Source organism: Triticum urartu, chromosome 5 (assembly GCF_003073215.2).
Source record: "Triticum urartu cultivar G1812 chromosome 5, Tu2.1, whole genome shotgun sequence".
NCBI lineage: Eukaryota > Viridiplantae > Streptophyta > Magnoliopsida > Poales > Poaceae > Triticum > Triticum urartu.
Genome location: NC_053026.1, coordinates 523389446 through 523414989, shown reverse-complemented (window position 1 = coordinate 523414989; position 25544 = coordinate 523389446). Strand labels below are relative to the sequence as shown.

At 42.6% G+C, this 25544-nt stretch overlaps 2 pseudogenes; both read right to left on the bottom strand.

Annotated features, from left to right (window-relative positions):
- Positions 1-6679: 6679 nt before the first annotated feature.
- LOC125507287 lies at positions 6680-9788 on the bottom strand (annotated as a pseudogene).
- Positions 9789-12242: 2454 nt separating this feature from the next.
- The window catches only part of LOC125507286, a 28729-nt pseudogene continuing 15427 nt past the window's right edge, over positions 12243-25544 (bottom strand).

The following is a 25544-nucleotide window of genomic DNA, read 5'->3' as shown; positions in this document are numbered from 1 at the left end:
TATCTTTACTGACGGTGTAATCACCATCGTACCTTTATGGTTTATATAGTTGAACGGACTTACATTTTTACCATTCCCTTCTTTTTAAAACTTATATGTTTTCTTCTCCAAACTTCCTACCTGTCGAGAATTAGAACTTATTTATTTTTACATTTGTACATCCAAGTGTCTTTAATGCCATTTTCACTATTTTACTTTGTTTTACCTCATCAAATAGGCGCACAACACATTTGAAGAAACAAAATACGAATCTTTGAAACACTAGGGGTATAACCATTGCACATGACTTCATGTGTGCCTTCATCATAGAAAAATATACTGAATATCACTAAGTTCTAAGGTTGAACAAATGAATCATACAGAATATTGTGAACACGCCGCATTTTCTCACTAAAACAAACTTCTGTACTTGCATACAACCCTCTTTGAACTTGGACGACACCTAGTGCTCAACTTGGACGATGAACAGTGCTCAACTCGAACGGAGGAGGTAGTCATTGCTTTTTAACCATGAATGCTTCTAAAGACACTGGGAATTGCTTCAAAACTACTTTTATACTTTTTAACACGAGGGTTCTCTCAGCTGGGCCAAGAAGCAATGCATACATAATATTTTTATTCTGCAAGAACGAAACACTCCAATAATTAACAACTAATCTGTTAGTACATGCAGAACAATTTCAGTTTTGAGAACAAACTTCCATTGATATGTTAATCTCTCAATCTGTATAGAGGACAGGATGGTTCAGGGATTAGCATTGGCATTATTGGAAACCATGGCCTTTAATGAAATGGTTCAGGGATCACTCTCAGTCAGCCCCATTGCTACTTGTGCTACAGAGAACATGAATATAAAGCGGATGGTGACTCATCGATTTTTCTTTATGATATATAGAAACTTACGGAATTTTGAAACTTGCACTGACGATATTTAGGTGATATATCTAAACTTCACAGGATTTTGAAGAAATTCGTTGCAAATCATTACTTATTTAGGTGATATATCTGAAGTTATAGAGTAATATTGAACTACAGTGGACAGACCAACAACATAAATCCTCAAGCAAAGCTCACAATCTCCATGGAAGATGCCTATGAATTCACCATGGAAGGGCATCCCACTCCCCCGCTCTATCTACTCCCACTCCCTGCACACACACACAGAGCAGAGAGAGGATGAGAGGGAGATGACTGAGGCGGATCGAGGACAGAGCACAAGGGGCCTGCACGTAGCTCTTCTCGTGACCGGCTGGGTAGCGTGTTGTTGTACTGACGAGGCAAAGGTCCAAATATACCGCCTAAATAAGTTCAAAGAATTTTACAAAAACAAGTAGGCAACAAAGAGAAAAGTCATGTATGGCTATCAGGCACAACTTATATATATAGGACTAGTAAGGCTCTCAGGAATCGACTACATTATTTCAGTCAACTCGATCTTCATCAGTACTAGAATGACTGGACAAGAAGTTTAGATTTGTAGCAGCACACACACCAAACTTATAGAATTTTTCTTCAACGTTTTTAGGTAATTGCATCGGTACTAGTATAATTGGAAAAGTATTTCAGATTTGTAGAAGCGCACACACGAAACTTACAGAATTTGATGGAAATGCACGAGTTCTGATTTATCAGTACACAGTTTTACGGAAATGCATGAGTTAACTTCTTCTAAGCACTATCTGAACATGGTGAAGACTAGCAAATGTAAGGATAGGCAGAGAACACTTAGTATTGAGCTTTTTTCCAAGTATGTGTTGAACTGATATATTTTTTGTCAATGAACTGTTGTAGTATAGGTACTAGAGCTACCAGCATCTTCCTATATATCATGATAAAAAGCAAACAAACATGCATACTAGAGAAAACTGAACTGACAATAGAAGAAATCTATACTTTTTTGGGACTGATATCATGTAATAGCTCATCCAGAAAGCATGCCAAGCGAAACGTTTATTTTTTAGTTGAAGAACTAGAAGTCTTGCAGCACAAGAGGCACGTCATGGTGCTATTAACTAACTTACAGAGATCCTTTCTGCTTTGTAGTAGTACCTGAGGTTACAAGGGTCAGAAATTTACCATTTGACGGCCTTCACGCCACCAGCAGCGCTGGAGGTGACCTCCTGTCTCCTGCTGTCGGCGAGGAACAGGAGCTGGATCAATAGGGAAGAAGGTGGCAGGAGCACCTTGTCCATCTGATCTCTCATGCGAGGGCAGTGCTCGACGTCGAGGTGCAGGGCGCCAAAGGAGACGGTCACGCGATGAGGAGGAGCAGGATGGGGCAGAAGTGGTTGTTGCCGACGCTCCGCCCTCCGCCGGTGACCCCCCTGCAGCGCATCGTGGGAGGTGGGAGGAGGAGCCATGGCGCGTCGCCATAGGTGGAGGCTCTATGTTTATGTTGATAGTACCATAATATCATTGCACAGTAGTGGTTGTCAACTGAATCTTGCAAGTCCAAACAAAACCATAGTTGAACTTAGACCTGACAAAAAAGAATAAACTCGCACTGACAAATGGATGAATTTCATGTATAACACCTTTCTCCTTTAGACGGTTGATTAATGCAACACATGGACAAGACAGTGTGCCAAGAAATCAAATTGCACAAGTCAGAAGACACAAATTAACACCACGATAGCCGCCCTAGACCACGGAATGGATGGAAGCACAAGACGATAAAATAAAATAAGAATTGGCTTGAACTTAAACCAAAATGATAACTGAACTGAACTAAAATTAGATACTAGACTGAATTAAAATAAGAAACATATAGCAAAATTAAATTGTATAAACACAAGCATTTTCAGCAATCAAATTTTCCTCTTGAATATGTAGAGGGACACACCTTGTTTTGTCTATCAGATTCCTACATCCAGGCAAAGAAGTGGGTATAGGACAAGGTACATCAGCCCAAATTTTTGTACTTCTCGTTGCATTGCTTCAGTTTGGTTCCAAGAACACTATGTTGTAGTTCCGGTTGCAGACCTGGTCGTCACGGCGTGCAGGGACCATGGAGGAAGAGGATCTGGAGCAGAAGCTCTCACACGATGAAGTTGTGGACGGCGCCGAGCATGTCGGTGGACGCATGTTCGGAGAAGTTGTAAAATATCTGCAGAACTGAAGGATATGCTTTTTGTATTATCTCTAATCACAATGAACAAAGTATTTAGAACTGACGCATATATGATACTCGATCAATACTAAAATGGACAATATTTGTTAAGTTTCTATGTATGAACCTACCAACTTTCTAAACATGAACTTCTCCCTAGGGTTATTCTTCGGTATTGAAAAATGTGCAGACAGAGCACATATACTAGTAATAGTTATATCGAGAGGGTTTACTTCAACCCCTACATTTTTCATTCATTAATAACTATCAGTAACTTGTTATTCATCAGTAATAGTACGACTGGACAAGAAGTGCAAATTTGTAGCAGCACACAGATTGAACTTGCATAATTTTTCTTTGAACTAGGTGATATATCTAAACTTACATAATTTTGAAACATGTACTGATGATATTTTTGCGCACGCACCCAACTATCTTATGTTTTTTCATGAATTTACAAAATAACACAAACCAAACTAATAATGAGTTTAGCACAGAAAACAAGTCTCTTCTCTAGGCATTAAGACAAATACCTGTCGAACAACAAGCATAAGACAACAGTGCCGCTTGAGGAGCAGGGGAAGAGGGACAGTACAAACAAGTGCAGCTCAATGATACCATATGCTGCAGAACAAATTTGCCACTTGGGGCTGAAGAAAGAAATCACACAAGATGAGCTGAAAATCAAAATAGAATGACCATAGCTACAATATGAACTGAATATATACCAGAGGAGCATGAACATCCAGGGGGAGGTGTGGAAAGGTTGAGATGGGCACCTCCCGAGCTGCGGCATCGAACGGCTTGGCACTGTGTTGTTGAACGATCCGGGGTGGCAGCGGTGAACGGAGGGCAAGTCAGGTTGGTGGTTGTCGCGCTGGAGATGGACATCAGGGACGCTGCGGCAGACGAAGTGGGTCACACCGGCGACCTGCGGCTGTGCGTGTAGGTGGTTTACTGGTAGACTGGAGCCGGGGGAGATGGGAAACAGGGTGGCGGCTGGAGCCAGTGACTGCAGAGAGTGGTTGGGGATTGATGACGAGATCAAGAGGAGATGGGGGCGACGGAGGCTTGTGAAGCAGCGGCGGCGCCAATGCGGCCGGCAACCAGGAGGTTGTGTGCGGGGCGGCAGCACGGTGGAAGCAGCGGGGAGGTTGGCCAGGCGGCGCGGTGGAAGCACGGGGGCGACGCTCCGGTGGGAGCAGCGGGGAGGCGGGCTGGTGGCACGGTGGAAGCAGAGGGGCGACGCCAGCGACGGGTAGAAGCAGGGGCGAAGTCGGCGGCGCGTGGAAGCAGGGAGGCTGGGCCCGGCGGCCGGCGGCGAGTGGGAGTAGGGGGTGGAGCCAGCGGTGGGGAGTGGGTGGGCTTTTTCTCTGTTTCGTGCCACATCATAGAAGCACCAGATTGTGCAAAATGGATCGGGCCTCTATAAGGGCCTGATGGTAACAGAATAGCCCTGTCCTATATATATATGTATACATATATATATATATATGTATATATAGGGTAACACTATTCTAAGCTTGAGTGTAGAATAGCTTATTCTACACCTCAGTAATGCTACGTACAAAATCTAGTAAAACACTATACAAAATGTAGTAATTCTAAAATAATTTTTTTACTAACCAAGTTTTTGATTTACTATGTTCTCAAAAAAATTACTGTATTTTATATGCTACGTTACTATATTTTGTATAGAGCATTACTAGGGGTGTAAGAATAAGCTATTCTACACTCATGCTTAGTTTATATATATATATATATATATATATATATATATATATATAGGATCGTGCTATTCGTCGCCCTGGTTGAGGAATAGTTATTCTTCACCCCCTCTATTTTACCATTAATGGACCGTAATTTTACGTTATGTAAGTTTTGTCTTATTTCCGACATAAAAAGAGACCATAAGAAAATATATAATCGTCGTAAAAAATATTTTATGTTATGTAAAATTACAAACGTAAAAACATAGTCTAAAATACAGATAAATTACAAATTTTCTTGTCTTATGACCTATATTTTTATTTTCTTATGTTAAATTTTACGTGGTGAATCAATAGGAATGTAACTATTTGAATTCTAAACGTAATTTAATTATGAAATGATCGTAAGATTATCTCGGATTAAGAAATACTTATTCTGCACCCTGGATGATGAATAGTAACACTATATATATATATATATATATATATATATATATATATATATAATGATCGGTTCTACTAGAAATTCTATTTATATATATGCATAACGTGTACAATATGTAGTATCGTAAAATACCAGCAAATGAAAAAGAATTAAATGGAAAACACAAAATTAAATGAAAAAGAAATCATAAACCCCAAACCCCCCAACCTTTTAATACCGGTTGGTGACACCAACCGGTACTAAAGGGCTCCCTGCCCCCGAAGCTGGCTCGTGCCACGTGGTTGCCCTTTAGCACCGGTTCGCGCTGAACCGGTACTAAGGGGGGGGGGGGGGGGCTTTAGTGCCTGCACTTTAGCGCCGGTTACCAAACCGGCACTAAAGGGCCTTACGAACCGGTGCTATTGCCCGGTTCTGCACTAGTGCATGTTCAACTTTACAATTCATCAAGCTTACTTTCTACATGCCCCAAGCATGAATATATGTCCTTCAGTCTCACACTCAACACAGCGCTAAATGTGCCTACCACATAACCCTTTTGCACCCATGATCTAAATGTGTGCCTACCGCATAGTCCACTTGCACCCACGATCTAGAAGACAAAGGGCCTGGTCTCAGCCCCTGTAGAAATGGTGTGGATTGTGGTAATCCAACTCCTCTTAGAGTATATCTAGTCTTTTTCCTAAAACATAACTCACCGAACTAACCTCCAAAACTTCACTCCTCACATTTTTGAGCGATTTAATAGTTTTGTACCTAGCCCTTCTCCCCAGACATGGTTTGATTGGATCCAACGGTGGCATTAAAATAGATGTCCATCCAAGTTTCACACAAAGCTACGTGGTCCTTAATCTTGTAGTTCACTGACCTTGTGAGCTTCCTCTTCATAGTTTGTGGGTCAATTCCTCCACCTCGGGACTACCCCCATCTTCTTAGCTTTAATCCTACATTGACAAAGCAATGTCGTTGAGCCTGAGTTGTTACTACCATCCAACGCCAAGATTAATTGCTCCAAGTCATCCGACTCATTTTGCACACCACAATGAAAAAATCATCACCTAGTATGTACATCACATGATCCTTGAACTACTGTTGCATTGCATCACCAAAATTCAACAACATAAAAGAAGAAGAGCAAACCATTTTTACCTATTCAGCATTAGAACGATCATCTCTGTTGGCATCGATGAACATAGGGGGGCGGCAAAAGAGAAGTTGGGGTGACTAGAGGTGGAGGGGATGGTATCAAGGGGGTCGCTAGCACTATTACATCGCTTCATCAGTACTAAGTAGCACACTTTCTCACATTCGTATACACAAAAGTGCATAACGCATACACATTAATTGTCATATCAAGCCAAGCAAAATTAGGAAACTAGAGACGATTGTGCAGAGATCCTAATGGACGGGACAACTTCCCTAAAACCTATACATATTAGACCATGAAAAAGTCAGGTGTAAACAAGAAGACATACCATCCATTATTTAAGTTCAACAATAGGCAGTGAATAACATCCCTCGGCGGGAACGGAGTTTCTTCCTCATGGTAAAAGTTCATACCAAGAAAATTCCCACCAGTGTCAATAAGAGGGCCCCCAATCCCAGCCTAGCAAAACAAAAGCAACATCATATACAAGGCTTATGTTACAATTCCATTGCTATAAAAAAAAATTCCATGTTGAAGGTACTGGATAAGTCCACACGAAATACCTTGGTGATTTTACAGCTGGAGACACAAAGTTCTATGCAATCGAGTTTGCTTCGTTTGCCAATCAACATCTTCCCCTTTGCAGCCATTATATTGTGATGAGTAAAAAGACGACCCACAGCTATTACCTTGTTACATGAGGTAACTTGATGCCGGCTGATTTTTATTTCACGAGGACCCCAGTACCCCATGATGTCAACAAGAGCAATGTTGTAATGTAAATTATAACGGCTCAATATCCCTACAACTCGAAATTCGTTTGGAAGGCAAACTTCAATCTGCAATAATAAGGTCATGTTAACCAATATCCTAAATGGGAAGGCAAAAAAATAGAAAAGCAATTAGCAGTAACAACCCTCAGGTTATCATTAATCCTGTGTGCATCACCAGAAACTCTAACCAAACTTGCTGAAGTCAGAATTGTTGCAGAGCATGCATTGCACTTTATAAATACACCAGTGCAAGCAAAGAATTTTGCAACTCCTACACAGATAATCATTCAGTTATTAATCATCACCCACTTATTAAAACATGGAAAAGTAATGACTACAACAGAACCATCACCATTGAATGAAGCAAGTGAGACAACACTTGGAGACATTTTTGAAGCAATGCCTTTGGGTAGTTTACTCCAGATATTGTCGATGAATGTTGTTTCAAGAAAATGAATCTTACGCTTGCCTAGCACGATACACAAGTTAAAAGTGCTTGATAAAGTATTAAAAGTGTGGATGTGAAACATAAGGAACTACTTAGCAACACAGGTACAGTGTATGCTAGTTGCAAGGTTGTAGGACCCCTTACAAGGTCCACGAAGTTAGCAGACGGTATCCCCATAATCACCCAGTTAAATCGTTTATAAATTCAAATTGACAATCTCCAAGTTAGGTTGTTTATCAATTATTAAAACTGGGAGATATCTTTCAGCTTGGCCATGTAACCAATTAGAGCTGAAACCTTTGATTGTTTATTTGTTGGATTGTTAGGCTTCTATACAAGGAGGACCCACTACGAGGAACTATCTAAGCAAGAGGAAATGATTCTGACTTCCTATGTCGTCAGAAAGGCACAGCCATGCTTCTTGGGTCCAGGGGCTGCATTATGCTGGACTTACGGTCAATATCCTATGAAATAATTTTGCTCACCTCCTGGAATGCTGCAAAATAGTTGTCTCATCTCACTTTCGATTCCCGCTTCTTCAGCATCATCAATCTCTTCCTTAGGTCTAACACTGCAGCATGATGTAGAGAGCTCACCGTGATAAATCCACAAAGACAAGATACCGAAGACCATACACAAAATAAGCTATTAAACAAGGGAAATACAGAACAAGGGAGCAAAATCATTACAGAAATTTCACAGCAGAGAAATTTAATAAAATCTTAAACAATTTCCCCATGGCCATGGGTCTTCTTAAATGTAAGTTCGAGTATAGCAGCAATATATATTAGTGCCAGCATTGAAATAAAGACCTTAATTTAGTATAGTGCAGAGTTAAATTATTAAGAAAAAACACACTAGTAAAAAAAACTAGTATGCCAGTTTTTTTTGGGAATGTAAACTCATCAACCTCAGAAGCAGCTGTTAGGCTTTCACAAAATGATACACGTTACACACAAACTCAATTAAAAAAATGAGGGAGACGCATGGGTGGGCCAAACAGAGAAGGGCAGTTCATGAATATTGAAAGTGTACATACCGGACCATCCGGTGATACCGCAAGAATTGAAGAATTTGCTCCCTTCGCACGTAGTGGGTCTTTTTCATTCTGGTACGAGAGCAGTTCATCCCAACAAAGTTACCATCAAAATCAACAAGGGGGCCTCCAATCCCAGCCTAGCACAAAAGTGGCAATGAAGTTACACAAGGAAACTGCTATCCACAATGCCTGAAACAAAGGATATACCATCAGACAGTTATTTGTTTCAACTGTACAAAAGGAGCTCACCTTGTCGATCCGGCATGTGCTCAACATTGTCTCACTGGTTAGAGCGCTTAGAGAGGCAAGATCTACTCCGCTTGTGGCCCTCAAAAATCCTGAACTGAAATCGCGTCATACAGCTGCTACCTTCCTATAAGGCTCAAACTGTATGTCACGATCAAGGCTTACAGGCGCGGCATCAAAACCAGACAAGTCCTTGACGTTGACGATGAAAAAATCAGCATATCTCCCAGGATGCTCTATCCAGCCAGTGACAATCCGATCATTCGGAAGGCGCACTTGAATCTGAGACAAGCGCAAGGCGAATCAATGGTTACAGGGGCAGCATATTAGCATAATAATCCAGGAAAGTAGAGAAAAAGTTACCATTAAATTTTCAGTGATCTCCCTTGTAGGCCACGTAAGTGGAATCAAACGTCTTGATGTCAGGAAACTCGTAGCATCAGGACGTGAGGTTTCGATGCATATGCCTGTGTATTCCCCTAACTTCGTATCACCTACAGAGAGAAAATAAAACTCGCAAACTGAATAGCTGATGATTATAAAAACAGGGTAATATGAGGAAGCATGAACAGTATAATCACCAACCATGGAATGAGGCGAGCGACACAAGACTCCTACACAATCTTGAAACTACTTGCTCACTGAGTTCACCCAAGGCGCCTGGACTGGATTGGCTCGAGCGATCTGGAGCTAGTTAATTGAAAATAAAATCATGTGTTAAACAGTTAAGAGAAGCGTCAATTTTATTATTATATGAATTTGCACTTGCAGGAAAAAGGGGAAACAGACATGGACTCACTTGCCCTAGTTGCTCTTTTGTGAGGGCGTTGTCGCCCTTCATCGCTTCTCATCAGCCGGCGCTTGGTTTTCGTCATCGGTCTTTTCAAGCCAGCATGAAGAGCAAGGAACAAAATGGCATGGTAATCGAAGTGCATACGAACTGGGTGGCATTTTTGCGAAGCCAGAGTGGCAGTTTTGCCAAGCTCGATATTGAAAATGGCAAATAGCCGATTTTCTCTTAACTAACTGACACTGGTCGATCTGATCACATAACTAGTACTAGATCCACTTCTGACTAGATCGATATGGCTGCCAAAACCGATGGAAGGATTGGGCTATCCATATGGTTGCCAAAACAGATCGAGTACAATAGACCGACAATAGAAACGGCGCAGGAATCGCTGTAGGAAACTGGGCGGGTTGAAGAATCCATACACCGGAGATACCTTCGAAACAAACTCAACAGCCGCCGCTGGATACGTCGACGGAAGGACCCCCTGCTCCAACCTATTTTCTTTTTTTCTTTTGAGCCGACCTCTGCTCCAACTTTTAGTCCAGCCGCGAGAGGGATCGAGAGCTCTCGCCAGTCGCCAAAGCCGCGTTTTATCTGGGCCGGCCCACTAGCTTCCGATCAGTTTTTTTTTAATTTTCAGTTTATCTACTGGGGGCTGCTACGCGTCGGGCCGGCGGATCTTTCTGCCACCTCGCGAACTATTGGATTTGAGGAAAGTTTAACATCATCCGGCAGATCGCAGTGGCCGCGTCCGCCACCTCCCCTGCATGACACGCGTCCAAGTGAGGGCTCGCATACCGTCCTTTGTCAACGCACTTTCGAAACAGAGGCTATGTTTCTGAAACATACGCGGTGTTGCATTGGTCTATGACGGGTCTATGATAGTGTTGATTAGGTGGGTAGTGGTATCCTCGGCTCACCAGGGTTCAAGGCCGGGTGCTTGCATTTATTCCTGGGTTTATTTTAGGATTTTCGGCGATGCGCGTTCAGTGGAAGGGGATGTTACCGTCAACTACAAGGTGCCATTGGTGACTTCATCAATCTCAAGATGATATGTCAGCTCAGTCTCTGAGAGGTGCTCGTAGGAGTAGGGTGTGTGTGTGTTCATATGGATGAGTATATGCAGATATATATGAGCGCGTGCATCTGTACTATGTTAAAAAAACTCATAATGAAATTAGCATCCTCCCAGGATGCTTCATCAGGGGCTAACTGGACGTTCATCGGGCCTAAACATAGCAATCCGTCCTGGTTTGAGTCACATTAGCAAAAGGGCCCATGCGTCTTAACGGGTGAGACAAATTAAATCCTCTAACCCTCAAATGACCTTCCGTGTTGCCACTTCTCTTTGCAAGTATCATTGATGGTGGTCATGTTGTCCACCAATTCAAGACCTAGATGATCAACCCCAAGGTGACGAGGTTGTTTATCACACTCTAGCACACCACTTCCACGGCCACGAGCCCCTCCCTGCACCCTATTATAATTTTGCAGACTTTGTAATGATGGTGTGTGACACCCCTATCTCGTCTACATATGGTGCATGCACTATATCCGCACTCGTGCACAAAATTTTAATGACACACCTTGTGTGTAGCATAGACAACCAAAAAATCAAACCATTGAGATTGGTACAGTGCAGTAATGTCATGCATGGAAACTTGAGATTTAGCTTGGGCTTCAGTCAAGGGACTCGAACTTGCTAGTGAATTGCTTATTACAAACCTTTCGATCAACTCCTAAAGGGGACCAAGATAATGCTGATGGGTGTGTGATGGTATTGAATGGATACTTTGGAAGTTGAGAGCGCAAAATAGAGTAAAAAAAGAACTTTTTGCTCAAGCGTTGACTGTGGTAAAAAAAATAGGAACTAAAAGTTACAGGTGGAGTCATATGGGGGCTTGGAGTAGCAACTATGCTCATGGCATAACTCAAGTCCAATGTACATAAAAGTTTGACTCACGGACAAATCCAATGTGGTGGAGAACATTCGCCAAGGTGGAGTTTGTTGGAATTGTGTCAAATATTGTGTACAAGATAGGTGGTCACAGTTGGACTCTCAGTTGTATTGTGTTTATAGGGTATGAAGTCATCTTCTAGTAGGACATTTGTATCCTACGCCTCTTATAGAATGAGGGGGTAGACATACGATGTAATCTATACCAATATAATAGCACAAGCACGCAGGAGCGGGGCGGCGGCGTGTGCCGAAGCCTGGGCAATCTGGGTGTGGTATTGTGACGATGTTATGGGAGGAGCGGCTGTAATCAGGCCCTGGGGATGTAGCCATATCGGTGAACCTTGTTAACAAATCTTGGTGTCGTGTCTCGTGTGATCGCTTGGTCCTTGATAAATCGACCATGCGCCTTGGATTTATTCTAACACAAGCAACACAAAGCATTACACTTTCAATGAGTACCGATAGGATAAAAAAGGTATGACATAGAAAAGAATTATTAATACTACTAGGACTCTCACAAGAAGGCATGTGGGAATGGAGATCCGGCAACCAACCAACAAGAAAACATCACCAATCCTAGTACAAATTGTCGGGTGGACCCACGCCACGAAAACCAATGGTACGTGGCTCAGGCAATGGCCATCTGTCACGGGCAAGAAAGTACCGAGTCAATGAATATGTTTAACTTAAACAAAGTATAAACATATAGTACTCCCTCTGTCTCATAATATAAGTATATGTAAGAAAGAATACTTGTTTCCATCGCCCCCGCAATAGTATCACTGTTTTTATGTGTCCTGCCAGGCAACAACCATCTGTTGTTGTTGTTTTTTTTTGCGAGGAAACCATCTGTTGTTGTTGATCAACCATGTCAAAAAGCACGCGAGGTATTGAATAAATTTATTTGAAACAATATGTATATGTATAGTACTAAAATATATAAGAAAGAATACATGTTTTCATCACCCTCAACAATGAAAGAATTGGTGGAAGCGTATGCACTCTGGCAGCACTACTAGAAAAAGGGCTAGTAATGGCGCATCAGTTTTGCCCACTAATGGCGCACTGCTGGTACGTCATTAGTATCACGCCACTAGTATCTGGTATACTAATGGCGCACCGAGCAGTGCGCCATTAGTATAGAACACCATGCGCCATTAGTATGCCTCCCAGGGGTCATATTTAACCATGTGTTTTGGCATACTAATGGCGCATTGTTGGGTGATGCGCCATTAGTGTGATTATAACAGAGTGCCATTAGTGTCTTGTGTGGTGCGCCACTAGTATGAATATTAGGGATTTTTTTTTTCATTTCTGATATTTTCACAGGTTAAAAAATATTAGAGATAACATACAACACAGATTTGCTTAGCTTACATACAGGGGGCCATATGTAACGATGTTACCTGCGTCCACCAGATCATATCCAACACACAAGTTTCATCATATATATACATACATAGCCAACACATAGTTCCATCGTTACATATTACAAAAGTTTCACAATGTTCATTCAACACCGTTATCCATCAATTCACAAAAGTTTCACATTGATACAAAATAAAAACACAAATGGAAAAGAAGCACTCCATCCATGCAAGCTTCCGTGAATTAAATCAAATCTGCAAAATGATAAACAAGAAGTTAGAAGAAGAAGAAGAAGACTAGAAGAAGAATAAGAAGAAGAATAAGAAGAGTAAGAAGAAGACTATAAGCTTATTATGTAAACTTAATCATTTTGTGCTAACATAAGTAATTTTGGAGCTAACCTATAGGAAAATAAGCATATAAGCTCTAAGTTAGCATATTAGAGCCAACTTAAGTAAAATGAAGCTAACCTATGTCATTTTGGATAAGAAGAAGAATAAGAAGAAGACTATAAGCTTATTATGTAAACTTGATCATTTTGTGCTAACATAAGTAATTTTGGAGCTAACCTATAGGAAACTAAGCATATAAGCTCTAAGTTAGCATATTAGAGCCAACTTAGGTAAAATGAAGCTAACCTATGTCATTTTGGATAAGAAGAAGAATAAGAAGAAGACTATAAGCTTATTATGTAAACTTGATCATTTTGTGCTAACATAAGTAATTTTGGAGCTAACCTATAGGAAACTAAGCATATAAGCTCTAAGTTAGCATATTAGAGCCAACTTAGGTAAAATGAAGCTAACATATGTCATTTTGGATAAGAAGAAGAATAAGAAGAAGACTATAAGCTTATTATGTAAACTTGATCATTTTGTGCTAACATAAGTAATTTTGGAGCTAACCTATAGGAAACTAAGCATATTAGAGATAAAAGGTAACTAAGTATATATATATATCATTTTGGAGATCTGACATACCTGACATAGTTCAGTTCTCATTGTTCTTCTCCTTCTCCTTCCTCAGCCTGATGCGCCAAGAGCGGCGAGGCAGTGGAGGCAGCTGTGGGATGTAGTCTTCTACCACAATTGGCGTGGTCATGTCGCCCAGCTGTGGGATCGCCAGCACCACCACCGGTGCGTGGTAATTGTCAGGCACCACCACCATCTCTTGCCCATGGTCAGCCACCACCATCTCTTGCCCATGGTCAGCCACCACCATCTCTTGCCCATGGTCAGCCACCACCATCTCTTGCACTTTGTCAGCCACCACCATCTCTTGCCCTTGGCCAGCCACCACCAGCGCTAGGTCATCCTCAGCCTGATGCCCATCGTCATCCTGCAGCTCCTCATCCCCACTCTACTCCTCTTCTCCCCCACTCCAGTCTGGATCATCCTTCTTGTTGTCTTCGCTGCTGCCAGAATCGCTGCTGCTTTCGCTAAGGCCAGAATCGCTGTTGCTTTTGCTACAGCCATAATCGCTGCTGCTTTGGCTGTAGCCAGTGTCGCTGCTGCTGCTCCCATTACCTGTCCAAATGCAACAATGACCGTTAACAATCAATGTGAGACAAAGACAAATATGGAGGAATAAGATGAGGCAGAACGCACTGGCATCTTTGCCTTCAGCGTAGCGCATGCGACACATAGTCTTGTTGAAAACCTTCACGATGAGCATTGTGGCGTCATCGTGGTACCTCAAGAGAAGAAAGTACCCGGTCCGCAGGTCGTAGGCACTGTAGAATTTCTCCCAGCCACGGCACAGGTACATGTGGCCCTCCTCGATCACCAACTCCACGTCCCACAGCCTGCGAACCCCGCTGCTGGCCTGTCGGAGCTTCACATTATCTGGCGGATCTTCACCCAACATCTTCATAAAAGCATCAGGCAGCCTCTGCAATTTGGGACAAGGAGTGATGTAGCAAACAACAGAGTTATCATAATAAGATGGGTGAAAGGGAGATCTCTCGTTTTATATACCTGCCTCGTGGCTGATACTGAAGAAAAAAGTATGATAGTGAAGAACTCGAAAGCATCCAACTCATACTCCGGTGAGGCAGAGCGGCGGTGGCTGCTTCCCCATCTCTGATAAGCAGCAGAAGAGACCAATTAGTACCCTTACAACATTATAGCAGCATAAATTTTGAGCAGAAGATAATCAACATCAGTCGCAAGTACCCCATATGTCCTATTTTTAGCAAAGTCATGCTAAAATTCACGGAAAATTTCAGCATGACCTTTGCTGAAAATAGGACATATGGAGTACCCGAATTTGCCGGAACGGAAGTTAATTGACATTCCGGCAAACTCAAGGGCCTCTCGGGGACAAAACCCAGCAAACTAGCAAGATGATCATTATCTTTGCAAGTAATTACTTGTCAAATACAGAAGAAGGAACAATTTATTTGTGACATAGTTGGCCCATACAGAAGAAGCAACACCCTACACTAGCCTAAAAACAAGTGAAGTTTCACCCATATAAGAACAACTTTATAACATCAGAGAAGTTGCTATGTTTTTTCTACTGCTAGGAAAAACATCACTCATTGGAAATGAAAATCTCAGTACCAGCATTTTGAACTTTGAAATGAAATACAGTAGTAGTATTAGTAGTATATGGAGTAGTATCTTGTCTAGTAGTAGTATTAGTTGTATATGGAGTAGCAAGTTTTGCCTCAGAGACAGCAAAAGCTATGTTTTTTATCAATTCAGATAGCTAAGTGGAAAACCACGTCAAGTTCTGATAATCCATCTAATCTAATGAAATCTGAACTCAACCTGATCATTCATGCCCTCAGACACATCAGCACCTCAAGAATGGCATGACAAAAATGAAAAGGACCAAGACAATCACCACACAAGTGATGAAAGCACTAGCGAATCATGTTAAAGCTAACCTCTACTTTTGACCCTCAACTATAGCAACCGCATGCAGTACAGAGAAGTGTTGATGCAGGCATCAAACATTATAATGGCTGAATTTGATCTACTCCAATAATTTTCTCAAGTTACATGATTAACAAGCTTGGGCTTAGCAGTAATATTCTGAGAAAATATTTTCTTGAATCCTGAACAACTGGCTTTCCTTTTTAAAAACAGAACCAAAACCATGACACAATCACTTGACAACATCTATTGACTACATTAGATGGATAAATTCCATATGTTGTGGAAGACCACCCTCAAGCAGACTGCTTATGACCATGGCTCCTAAATGGATAAGCGTTTGGCGAGAAGACATTGTGGACAACAATATTCAGAAGCATACCTTGAGTAATATTCTTAACTATATCATCATCTTACGAAATATTATAGTGTGGTGGTTGTTCTAGAAAATGCAGCAATATTGTAAACATAACTTTTAGACAAGCTAGAGAAAGAGATGAATGGATGAAAATGACACCCTCACTATTTTAAATTTAATAGAAACCACACAGGAGTTACCATCCCCAAATCTTATTTTTTATTTATGGTCAAGTAATAGCTGAAATATTTGAAACAGAGGCCACCATTGCACCACCATTCACTAACAAACCATTAGAGCATTGTGAACAACAAATTCAGAGAAAACTCTCTTTGGCACACAAATTCAGAGCATTGTGAACAACAGAAACAACTGAATGTCCTATCATGACATGGCAATGAACTAACAAAAATTGCATGTTCTACCAGCACACCATTAGCACAAAATTTTCTCTAATCTTACTGGACACAAAAAATTTCTTCAGTGTGTCCAGTGCATTTTTTCAGTGTGTCCAAATCTTGCAGGTACCAAGTACTCCAATGCACATGGAGTACTAATTATTCATGTTTGCTAGGCACTACTCCCACAATTTTTTGAACCTAATTTGACCTAAATTCGAGAGGGATTTGACCTAAACCTAGCAAAAGAGAGAAGAAGAGGGCATGGCCGGGAGGGAGGAGAGGAGGAAGAGAGGAGAAGAGAGGCAGAGGGAGGAGGGTTACCTGACCATGATGAGGTGGTGGCCGGAGCGGAGACGACAGAGGGCGGAGACGGCGAGCTTGGGGGAGGCGGGGATAGACGGCGGGGAGGTCGCGGGCCTCCTCTCCTGGTGGACGTGGGGCCTCCTCTCCTGGTGGAACTCGTGGCGGGGCGGCTCCGAGGCGAGGGAGGCGGCTCTCGGGGGGAGGCGGGGCTCAGGGGGAGGCGGCGAAGGGGAGAGGGAGGCGGCGGGGGCGCGTGGGCGGCTGCGGCGAGGTTAGGTCGAGTGGGGGATCTGGCGAGGGAGGGAGAGAGGCCAGAGGGGAACAGGTGGAGTGGGGGGAGGGTTAGCAATGGCACACCTCCCCCTGGTGCACCATAAGTACGACGACAACAATGGCGCACCACCCCCAGGTGCGCCATTAGTACAAATTTTTTTATTACAGTTCGAGCACTCAGGTTATATTCCACCTAACCGTATCTGAAACAGAACACACACACTAGCCCGATTGGTTAGCATGTAGCACACACATTGGGAGGTCCTGGGTTCGATTCCCACGCTCCCCAATTTTTATTTTTATGCATTTTTCTCTTTGCACATATCTTTTTATGCATGCATCCAAATATAACATGTCACATATGCTAGATGCTCAGAATTTCATGTAGAAAAATAATATGCAGTTTGTTGCCATGTTAACAACATTTAAAATGTTGTTTGATATTTATTTGTGTTTAAATATGTTCAAACTTGTTTAAATCATAACTAAATATCCATAGCTCAAAATTTAACAAACTTTATATGCTTTTGGGAGTAACATATATGTGGTGGCTCGTCGGCGGCAGTGGAGCAGGGGAGAGTGCGGGGGGGTGCTCGTCGGCGGCGGTGGAGCGGGGGCGGGTGCGGGGGTGCTCGTCGGCGGCGGTGGAGCGGGGGAGGGTGCACCACACATACATGCGCCATTAGTAGTTTTGCAAAAAAGTATTAAAAATAATTTTTATACTAATGGCGCACCGTGGCACAGTGCGCCATTACTAGTTTGAACTAGTAATGGCGCATTATGCGACGGTGCGCCATTAGTAGTTTTGCAAAAAAAGTAAAAAAAAGAATACAGTAGTGGCGCACTCAACGGTTGGTGCGCCATTAGTAGTTCTAACTACTAATGGCGCACTTTGCCCGGATGCGCCATTAGTATGTTTGAAAAAATGAAAAAAAAACATTTTGTTACTAGTGGCGCACCTTGTGCCTGGTGCACCATTAGTGTCTTACACACTAATGGCGTATCTTCACGTGATGCGCCATTAGTAAATAGTAGTGGCGCACCACTTCTCTGATGCGCCATTAGTGTCAATTTCATCTTTAGCCCTTTTCCTAGTAGTGCAGGGACGCGTACGTGTTATATAGCACAAGATTACAAGGTTCGGCCGGTGGTTATTAGCCTTGATCTCTACTCCAAGTTATACACAAGATAAGGAGATAGATATCAATCTAGTCTAACCACCGGCCATGTTTACAACGGATCACACGTACATAATATTGATACAAGTTGACACGACTACAAGTCTATCGTCTAACATCCTCCCTCAATATGAACGTGTCAAGGTTGAGATTGTTCTTGAACACTTGTAGTTGTCGAACTTGTAGAGGTTTTGTAAAACCATCAGCAACTTGATCCCCTGTTGCAATGAATCTGATCTCTAGCATTCTTCTTGCAACTCTTTCTCTAATAAAATGAAAATCAATTTCTATGTGTTTCGTTCTTGCATGAAACACAGGGTTAGCAGAAAGATATGTTGCTCCAAGATTATCACACCAGAGACAGGAGATATGTGGTCTTTCGACGCCCAACTCATCTAGTAGGGTTTCTACCCACATTACCTCAGCTGTTGCATTTGCAAGAGACTTATATTTTGCTTTAGAGCTAGAACGAGAAATTGTTGCTTGTTTCTTTGCATTCCACGATATGAGGTTAGAGCCAAAGAACACAGCAAACCCACCAGTAGATCTCCTATCATCAGGACATCCTGCCCAATCTGCATCAGAAAAAGCACTTACTGTCGTTGAAGGTGACTTGCATATTCTGAGACCTGTTCCAGCACTTCCTTGAATGTATCTCAAGATCCTTTTCACAGCTGTCCAGTGTAAGGATGTAGGAGCATGCAAGAACCGACAAACCTTATTAACAGAGTAAGCTATGTCAAGTCTTGTTAAGGTTAAATATTGAAGTGCACCAACTATACTTCTGTATTTGGTTCCTTCTTCTGGGCTCAACTTTTCTCCTTCATGCAATGATAATTTTTCAGTTGTACAGAGGTGTGCTTGCAGGTCTGCAATCCTTCATGCCTACACGCTTGATTATGTCTCTAGCATATTTCTCTTGAGTTAACAGAATACCATCATGTGCCTTTTTAACTTCAATACCTAGAAAGTAACTTAGTTCTCCTAGGTCCTTAAGAGCAAACTCATTTTTCAAATTCTTAAGTAAAGCCGAGGTGGCTTCTTGTGATGAGCTAGCAACAATTATATCATCTACATAAATGAGCATGAAGATGATCACCTTCCCTTTCTTGAAGAAGAATAAAGAAGTATCTCCCTTTGAGGGTCGAAAGCCAAGTTGTTGCAGTTTCATACTCAATCTAGAGTACCAAGCCCTGGGTGCCTGTTTCAAGCCATACAGAGCTTTGTCCAATTTACACACATGTTGAGATTTGATGCCATCCACAAAACCAGGTGGCTGTCGCATATAGACCTCTTCCTCGAGAACGTCATGCAAGAACACATTCTGTACATCCAATTGACGAAGGCTCCATCCCCTGGAGACAGCAATGGACAAAACAAGCCTGATAGTAGCTGCCTTCACAACAGGACTAAAGGTGTCCTCATAATCAATACCATAACGTTGTTTGAACCCTTTAGCAACTAGTCTAGCTTTATACCTGTCTATGGTACCATCAGAATTCCTTTTTTTGTACACCCATTTACAATCTATAACATTTCTTCCTCGTTTAGGTGGAACTAGATGCCAAGTGCGATTTCTCATAAGTGCATCATACTCTATCTCCATAGCATGTTTCCAGTTTTTATCATTTAAAGCTTCTGTTAAATCTCTTGGCTCTCTAGCAGCAGCAAAGTTCACAAACTTGAAATTTTTATCATACCTAGCTATTCCATCCTTAGGAACAAGCGGTTTGAAGATACCTTTCTGCGAGCGTGTACTGGGCCGTCCTATATTCATAGGAGATCATGTTGCCGTAGAAGATCTGGTACCTCGTACCTCTGACGAGCGCGCTAGCAGATCTCCCTCGACTGCCGCTCGGTCGGGCGTGGGATCACGCGCTGGTGGCAACAGCGACAGGTCAGGCCCACGTGCAGGCGACACGCGCCCAGGAGACCATGCGCCGCCATCATCACTACGGCGGTGACGTCGATGGGTCAGGCCCACCGTGTGGGGACACACCAGCCGACGCGGTTTCTCCAGACCGCGTGTCCGTCTCGCGCCGCATGTCATGTCCCGACGCGCCAGCCTCAGGTCCACCACCCGCGGCCCCAGCGACGATGACAGGATCCTCATGGGGATCCATCCGCGCAGGGGATCGCGCAGGGGGTGCGTTGCCAGAGGATCTCTCGGGATCAGAAGCAGCCAGAGGATCTCCCTCGTGTCCCGTGCCAACCTGGTTTGGACCTATTTGCTGCATAAAATCATAGGCTAGACCAGGATTTTCTGCCGCATTTTCTGCATTTTTCTCTGCAACAAAGTCATCAGGATTAGTAGTACTGTTAATCACATGATCATCAACATTTTCTCCCCCATGATCAGAAGGATTAAGTAGCTCCGGTGGTAACAAAAGGATTTCAGCACGTAGCCGAGCACCTGCATTAGGATGGAGAGTGGAAAAGGGAAAGGTGTTTTCATCAAACACTACATCCCGAGAAATATAAACTCATCCTGTAGATATGTCAAGACATTTATAGCCCTTGTGCAAATTACTATATACAAGGAATGTGCATTGCTTGGAGCAAAACTGAAGCTTTTGATTATTGTATGGTCGTAGATTAGGCCAGCATGCGCATCCAAAGATGCGAAGAAATGAATAGTTTGGAGTCTCACCGAACAGGCGAGTGAGAGGATTTCCGAAATTTATGACTTTTCTAGGCATCCTATTGATTAGATAGGTAGCAGCAATGAAGGCCTCATCCCAGAACTTTAATGGCATGGAGGCTTGAGCAAGCAAGGACAAACCAACTTCGACAATATGTCGATGTTTACGCTCAGCTGATCCATTTTGCTGATGAGCATGAGGAAAGGAGACATGATGTGATATTCCAATTTTTGTGAAAAAAGAATTCAACTTCTCATACTCTCCACCCCAATCCGTTTGAAGGGCAAGAATTTTTCTATCAAATTGTCTTTCAATGAGGTTTTGGAAGTCATGAAATTTCTGAAAAACTTCAGACTTATGTTTGATTAGGTAGATCCAGGTAAATTTACTGAAATCATCAATGAAACTCACGTAGTATTTTTTTCTTCCTACGGTTTCAATGGCAGGACCCCATACATCAGAGAAAATGAGTTCCAAAGGAAACTTTGATTCACTAAAAGATTTTGGATAAGGCAACTGGTGACTTTTGCCTTTTTGGCATGCATCACAAACAAGATTATTCTCATTATTACTATCACACGGGAGTTTATTTTCACTAAGAATCTTCCTAACAACAATGGAAGATGGGTGACCAAAACGTCGGTGCCACCATTTCAAAGATGGTCTAGTTGAAGGAAATATGCCCTAGAGGCAATAATAAAGTTATTATTTATTTCCTTATTTCATGATAAATGTTTATTATTCATGCTAAAATTGTATTAACCGGAAACATAATACATGTGTGAATACATAGACAAACAAAGTGTCACTAGTATGCCTCTACTTGACTAGCTCGTTAATCAAAGATGGTTATGTTTCCTAACCATAGACATGTGTTGTCATTTGATTAACGGGATCACATCATTAGGAGAATGATGTGATTGACATGACCCATTCCATTAGCTTAGCGCCCGATCATTTAATATGTTGCTATTGCTTTCTTCATGACTTATACATGTTCCTATGACTATGAGATTATGCAACTCCTGTTTGCCGGAGGAACACTTTGTGTGCTACCAAATGTCATAACGTAACTGGGTGATTATAAAGGAGCTCTACAGGTGTCTCCAAAGGTACATGTTGGGTTGGCGTATTTCGAGATTAGGATTTGTCACTTCGATTGTCGGAGAGGTATCTCTAGGCCTTCTCGGTAATGCACATCACATAAGCCTTGCAAGCATTGCAACTAATGAGTTAGTTGCGAGATGATGTATTACGAAACGAGTAAAGAGACTTGCCGGTAACGAGATTGAACTAGGTATTGAGATACCGACGATCAAATCTCGGGCAAGTAACATACCGATGACAAAGGGAACAATGTATGTTGTTATGAGGTCTGACCGATAAAGATCTTCGTAGAATATGTAGGAGCCAATATGAGCATCCAGGTTCCGCTATTGGTTATTGACCGGAGAAGTGTCTCGGTCATGTCTACATTGTTCTCGAACCCGTAGGGTCCGCACGCTTAAGGTTTCGATGACAGTTATATTATGAGTTTATGAGTTTTGATGTACCGAAGGAGTTCGGAGTCCCGGATGAGATCGGGGACATGACAAGGAGTCTCGAAATGGTCGAGACGTAAAAATCGATATATTGGACGACTATATTCGGACATCGGAAAGGTTCCGAGTGATTCGAGTATTTTTCGGAGTACCGGAGAGTTACGGGAATTCGCGGGGGAATATATGGGCCTTATTGGGATTTAGGGGAAAGAGATAGGAGAGGTTGGGCGCCCCCCCCCCCCCCAAGGCCTACTCCGAATTGGACTAGGGTGAAGGGCTGCGCCCCCTCCTTCCTTCTCTTCTCTTTTCCCTTGCCTTGACTCCTACTCCTACTACATGGAAGGACTCCTAGTTGGACTAGGAAAGGGGGAATCCTACTCCCGGTGGGAGTAGGACTCCCCTAGGGCGCGCCATAGAGAGGGCCGGCCCTCCCCTCCTCCACTCCTTTATATACGGGTGCAGGGGGCACCCCATAGACACACAAGTTGATCCACGTGATCATATTCTTAGCCGTGTGCGGTGCCCCCTTCCACTATAATCCTCGATAATATTGTAGCGGTGCTTAGGCGAAGCCCTGCGACGGTAGTACATCAAGACCGTCGTCACGCCGTCGTGCTGACGGAACTCTTCCCCGACACTTTGCTGGATCGGAGTCCGGGGATCGTAATCGAGCTGAACGCGTGCTAAAACTCGGAGGTGCCGTAGTTTCGGTGCTTGATCGGTCGGGCCGTGAAGACGTACGACTACATCAACCGCGTTGTGCTAACGCTTCCGCTGTCGGTCTACAAGGGTACGTAGATCACACTCTCCCCTCTCGTTGCTATGCATCACCATGATCTTGCGTGTGCGTAGGAATTTTTTGAAATTACTACGTTCCCCAACAGTGGCATTCGAGCCTAGGTTTTATGTGTTGATGTTATATGCACGAGTAGAACACAAGTGAGTTGTGGGCGATATAAGTCATACTGCTTACCAGCATGTCATACTTTGGTTCGGCGGTATTGTTGGATGAAGCGGCCCGGACCGACATTACGCGTACGCTTACGCGAGACTGGTTCTACCGACGTGCTTTGCACACAGGTGGCTGGCGGGTGTCAGTTTCTCCAACTTTAGTTGAACCGAGTGTGGCTACGCCCGGTCCTTGCGAAGGTTAAAACATCACCAACTTGACAAACTATCATTGTGGTTTTGATGCGTAGGTAAGATTGGTTCTTGCTAAGCCCGTAGCAGCCACGTAAAACTTGGAACAACAAAGTAGAGGACGTCTAACTTGTTTTTGCAGGGCATGTTGTGATGTGATATGGTCAAGACGTGATGAGATATAAGTTGTTGTATGAGATGATCATGTTTTGTTGAAGTTATCGGCAACTGGCAAAAGCCTTATGGTTATCTCTCTATTACATAAGATGCAAGCGCCAAATAATTGCTTTACTTTATTGCTATACGATAGCAATAGTTGCAAGAGTAATTGTTGGTGAGACAACCATGTGACGACACATTGATATAGATCAAGATGATGGAGATCATGGTGTCATGCCGGTGGCGGTAGAGATCATGACAGTACTTTGGAGATGGTGATCAAAGGCGCAAGATGATGATGGCCATATCATGTCACATATTTTGATTGCATATGATGTTTATCTTTTTATACATCTTATTTTGCTTAGTTTGATGGTAGCATTTTAAGATGATCTCTCACTAATTATCAAGAAGTGTTCTCCCTGAGTATGCACCGTTGCAATAGTTCTTCGTGCTGAGACACCACGTGATGATCGGGTGTGATAGGCTCTACGTTCAAATACAACGGGTGCAAAACAGTTGCACACGCAGAATACTCAGGTTATACTTGACGAGCCAAGCATATACAGATATGGCCTCGGAACATGGAGACCGAAAGGTCGAGCGTGAATCATATAGTAGATATGATCAACATAGTGATGTTCACCAATGAAACTGCTCCATCTCACGTGATGATCAGACATGGTTTAGTTGATTTGGATCACGTGATCACTTAGAGGATTAGAGGGATGTCTATCTAAATGGGAGTTCTTAAGTAATATGATTAATTGAACTTAAATTTATCATGAACTTAGTCCTGTTAGTATTTTGCAAATTATGTTGTAGATCAATAGCTCGCGTTGTTGCTTCCCTATGTTTATTTTGATATGTTCCTAGAGAAAATTGTGTTGAAAAATGTTAGTAGCAATGATGCGGATTGGATCCGTGATCTGAGGTTTATCTTCATTGCTGCACAGAAGAATTATGTCCTTGATGCACCGCTAGGTGACGGGCCTATTGCAGGAGTAGATGCAGACGTTATGAACGTTTGGCTAGCTCAATATGATGACTACTTGATAGTTTAGTGCACCATGCTTAATAGCTTAGAATCGGGACTTCAAAGACGTTTTGAACGTCATGGACCATATGAGATGTTCCAGGAGTTGAAGTTAATATTTCAAGCAAATACCCGAGTTGAGAGATATGAAGTCTCCAACAAGTTCTATAGCTAAAAGATGGAGGAGAATCGCTCAACTAGTGAGCATGTGCTCAGATTGTCTGGGTACTACAATCGCTTGAATCAAGTGGGAGTTAATCTTCCAGATAAAATAGTGATTGACAGAATTCTCTAGTCACCATCACCAAGTTAGTAGAACTTCGTGATGAACTATAATATGCAAGGGATGACAAAAGTAATTCCCAAGCTCTTCGTGATGCTGAAATCGACGAAGGTAGAAATCAAGAAAAACATCAAGTGTTGATGGTTAACAAGACCACTAGTTTCAAGAAAAGGGCAAAGGGAAGAAGGGGAACTTCAAGAAGAACGGCAAGCAAGTTGCTGCTCAAGTGAAGAAGCCCAAGTCTGGTCCTAAGCCTGAGACTAAGTGCTTCTACTGCAAAGGGACTGGTCAGTAGAAGCGGAACTACCCCAAGT